Source organism: Condylura cristata, unplaced genomic scaffold, assembly GCF_000260355.1.
Source record: "Condylura cristata isolate star-nosed mole 26May11 unplaced genomic scaffold, ConCri1.0 scaffold00018, whole genome shotgun sequence".
NCBI classification, from domain to species: domain Eukaryota; kingdom Metazoa; phylum Chordata; class Mammalia; order Eulipotyphla; family Talpidae; genus Condylura; species Condylura cristata.
Window position 1 is genome coordinate 4,856,419 of NW_004567119.1, and position 4,537 is coordinate 4,860,955.

Consider the following 4,537-nt stretch of genomic DNA (forward strand, 5'->3'; position numbering starts at 1 on the left):
CGAGGGAGACGGGCGCCGGGCGGGACCTGCGGCCTCGCTCTGCGCCTGGCAGAACTGAAGTGTGAGTCACTCTGGCCAAGGTCAGGGCACCGGCCTCCCGCTGCCGGCCCAGCCACGGCGCCTGCTCCACCGCCACGGGCTTCACCAGCGTCCCGTAAAGCGACCCAGAGCCGGCTGGATCTCCGCACCGGGCCCAGCCACCAGCCTCCTAGGGCCGAGGCGGGAGAAGCGCGGGCTGGACCTGGACGCTGAGGCCGCGGCAAGGCCGCCCCCAGCCCCAGGCAATGTCGGTGGAACCACCAGCCCCGACCTCGCCTGCAGGGGCATCACGGTGGCTCCCCGCGACCTGCAGGGCTGACGCTGCAGTGCCAGGGCCCAAGCCGGCAGCTCCAGGCAAACTCACAGCACAAGCAGACCCCACCAGGAGCCCGCCGCTGCCTGGCCTGGGGCGCCTGGGCTGGGGCGCCCAGAAGCGCATTCGTGGTGAGGGCAGCTGAAGGTTCATGGCTGTGTGAATGCAGGAATGATGGGGGGGGGAGGCGTTCCTGAGCAACCAGCTGGGCTGCTGTTGCTCCTCACATGTTTAGGGGTTTTAGGCAATTAGTGGAAAGCCAAAAATAAAACGAGGGTGTTTCCCCGTCTATGAAAATCTACAAGGTCTTCAGAGGGAGACAATCCTTTCCTAGAATTTCACTCGTAGAAAATTCCTGGACTGCATCCTCAGTGACAGGCGTCTTCAGCCATGGCTTCACGCGTGAGGAACAGCCCCGCAGAGGTTCCAACACTGCGCCCTGAGAGCTCAGTCTCTTGGCCAAAACCTAACACAGTGAAAACATTCTGCAGAAAAACGGGGCCTTGGTCTAGGTAAAACCTGCAGCTGGTGGCCTGACGGGAGGGCCTGACGCTGCAGCTGCGGTGCGGTGGCAGGCTGCACAGCTCACTCGGAAAGGTGCTGCACCGAAAGAAGATTAAAGACGTCTTATGTTACAACGTCACACAAGTTTTTATCAAAATTAGAATATTCTTGGAACTACCTGGCTATGTGACACTGGAGAAAACCCACGCTGAGGGAGCCGCCAGGAGGTGGGAGCGGCCGGCAGCCTTCTTCCAAAGCAGCTCTAAGGCCATTTGAAATGCAACTATTTTCTCACAGATTTATGTGCTGGCTGGCGTCTGGGCAATCCAGGGTAGTCAGTCAGCAGGTAACATTTCTCACTTGACAAACGTTTGTGACTACCCACTAGGTGCCAGGGGTTACGCCTGACGATGGATTTGCACAAGTGAGCAGAACTGGCATGGCCCTGCGCTCGCAGCCTTGCATGGAGAGCAGACACCAAGCACAGGACCCAGCAGGCCCCGTACACGTGACAGAAGGAAGTCGGAAGATTGCCTGTTTCCGTGGCAGAAGGGCTCCCTGAGAAAGCTACAGGTGAAGTGGGAGGCAGGAGCTGGAGAGCATTTCCTGGGGGAAGGAGGGAAGAGTGGAGCAAGGCCAGGAAGTGCCGTTTCCAGGGGGCCTAAGGGGCCTGCATGAGAAGCCTCCACAGCCCCCTGAGGAAGGTAATGGCGTCCTGTTTCCCAGACAGACAGCGAGGCTCGGGTTAGAAGATTTAGCAACTAAGTCCTCACCAAAATCCTCATTAAGCGACTGCAGGACTCTGGGCCTTTAAGATTAAAGAAAAAAGGCCCTCCCTGGTGGCCCAGCGGGTTACAGCACAGCACTGAGAAGCTAAGGCCACTTCAGCATGAGTTCAACCCCCGCCTGCCCCGGAGGTGACCACAGGCGCGGCAGACCTCTCCTGGCCCGCCCGCTGCTCCCCTCAGCAGTGGACTTCATCCATCTGCCTGCTCTGCTCCCCACTCTGTCTCTGGTGAAGCCTCTCACTGCCCCTGCACCTCTGGCCTGTACCTCAGTTCTGTATTATAAATAAATAAATCATAAAAAAATTAAGTATTTTCTTGTTGTGTGGATTTTATAATTTAAATATAAACTATATGTATGCACACATGCTTAGTTAAGTGACCATTTAAAACATTTTTAAGCAGTTAAAGGATACTTAAAAATATAAAAACCTCATGACATTATGTTTCCATACTAGGATACAAAGATAGGTCACACAAACTTCAACAAATTCAAGACAATTCTCTCACTTCTCAGTCAAAAAAGCTCAAGGGAAAACAAGAATGCCTGTTGACCGACTACAGTTACCACCTCTAGGTGACATAAATGCGCCAGGTCTCTCCTCCCCTGACCGACCACTTCCAGGATGAGTGTCGCATTAACTGTTAACACCGACTTCTATGGTAGGCAGAGTGACCTCCAGGACGCCACACCCCACCGGCGGGTCTCACTCACACCGGGAAAGGGACAGTGCAGCTGCAATTACCTTGCTGACCAGCTGACTTAGAAACAGGGAGGGCGGGCCTGGGTCACCTAGCATGAACCCCAGGGCCTTAGGTGTGGGAGGGGAAGTCGGGAGGTCCGGAGGGAGGGTCACCCCTACCCAGCAGGACTGTGGAGAGAGGGAAGCCGGCCAGGAGCCACGGAGGGTGAGTGGTCTCTAGACACCGAAGGTGGTGATTTTCAGGGACCACACTCCCCAGCTGCGAGGAGAAACTCTGCCAGCAGCCAGAGAGCTTGGCCACCACAAGGGAGCGGAGCCTCCCCAGAGCATCAGGGAGGGAGCGCTGGAGCTTAGCTGTGAGACAGAGTCAGACTTCAGCCCTAAGTATGGCGAGGAGACGGGTTTGCATTTCTCTAAGCTGCTCTCACTGTGGAGTTTGTTCTGGTCACAACGAAAAATGAAGGCTTCTTACTGTCCCTAGTCTCAGTTCCCGCTCCTTTAGGACCTCCCTGACCAGCCTGGCCTTCTCCCACAGGGGCGGCAGCATCTCTGTACCACTGCTGCTCCTCGAGAGCCGTGAGCCCTCGGTCTCGGAGGGCCAGTCTGGCTCCCTGACGCTTCCTCTCCTCTGCCTGACACGCGCAGCTGCGGCTGCCGCAGGATTCGCCCGCCCTCCTTGCATTGCGTGTACTCTGCCACCTGCAGAACTCACGGGCTCCCAGCCCTGGCCTCCGCCGCGCGCTCACTCTTAGGGTTCGTATCACCATCGATGTGGACTTGGCTCTCCCCGGGCCTGCACCCTAGCCCTGCTCCCCCAACTGCACGCCCAGTCAACGCAGGAGCAGGTCGCTCTGCCACAGTCTTCAAACTAGTCCCGCTCGCTGCCTGCCTATGTCACCGGAGAGGGACACGCTGGGCGCCCACCCCGTGCTACCAGCTGAATTTAAGAGCCGCAGCTTCTGGACGGGGCCGGCAACACCCCACTTTGCTCTTCACTTCCAGCCTAGCCAGTGTCCAATCCACCCTCTGGCTTCTCTCTAGCCCGAGTCTCCTGAAAAACAAGTCTCAGTTTACCCCTGGTGTGTAAAAGTATTCAGCTGTTCTCAGCATAAAGGGCTCTTGAAACCCCTTTCACTCTCTCCCACTCACATTCCTGTAACCCGGCTGCTGGGTTTTAGTGGCTGGGACGTACCACTGGCCTGCCTCGAGGCAGAGCTGGAAGCCACCTAAGGATTTCCTCAGGGTGCAGGTCAGGAATTCTACTTCTGTAACAGAAAATATACCACCACACAGTTTCTGGTTCTATTTAAAGGCGAGTGGGAAAACTGTTCTGGGTCTGTGCTTTCCATTGATCAGCTGAAAGGGTGAGTTCAATCAGGCCATCACAGGCCCCAAAAGTTGGCATATCCAGCTTTTTAGGAGTATTACGCTTTATCCGGTACTGAAAACTAGTAAGGTAATAATCACACGTCAACAGACTTAAGGTTCCCACAGCGATTCATTGTGGCCTTGGATAAGAAGAAGCCAGCTCGTTCTGAGGGTTTAGTGCTAAGGTTTCTGATGGGAAGATAGAGTCGCCCAGGTGAGCAGATAAAAACCAGACTACCCGCGGGAGGGCTGTGGACAAAGAGTAAAGAACCAGCAGTGATGGAAACAGGAACCCAGCAGAATTTCTCAAGGCCTGCCCAGCCAAGAAGGGGCGTCTTCCACTGGGGGTGTCTGTGCTGGACCATTGTGGATTCTCCCCGCTCCCTCCCCAGCTCCGCTGTCCTATGAAATCCCAAGCAAATGCCACCTCGCTGTTGCCTGGGCAGAAGCTATAAATAAAAGCCACTAAAGTGCTCGTAAACAGGCTGGAGGCGATAATGAGCCTCTAGTAATTAGACTGCACTAGGTCCAACCCCAGCGGCGCACACCTGGCCCCTGGCGGCGCGTCTGGGAGTGACCGGGACTCCCGGCCCCCGCCGCGCCGAGGGTCCGCTCCCTCCGCCCCTGGGCGCCCGCCCGGCGAGGGTGGCTTCCCGGGGCCTTTGGGTGCGGGGCGGCGCTCCAGCCCTTTGGAGCGCGCCCCGAGGCGCGAGCGTGGAACTGGGCTCAGAGGTAACCGCTGTAATAACGGACTCGGCTCCCCCGCGCCTCACGCCGCGGCCAGGGCCAGGAGGACCCCGGCTGCCCCGCCCCGGCGCAGCAGG

General features: G+C 57.2%; 1 protein-coding gene across 1 annotated transcript in view; it reads right to left on the reverse strand.

Moving 5' to 3' along the window:
- CLGN (calmegin) overlaps window positions 1-4,537 on the reverse strand; it is a 24,498-nt gene that overhangs the window by 19,335 nt on the left and 626 nt on the right. The window lies entirely within an intron of this gene.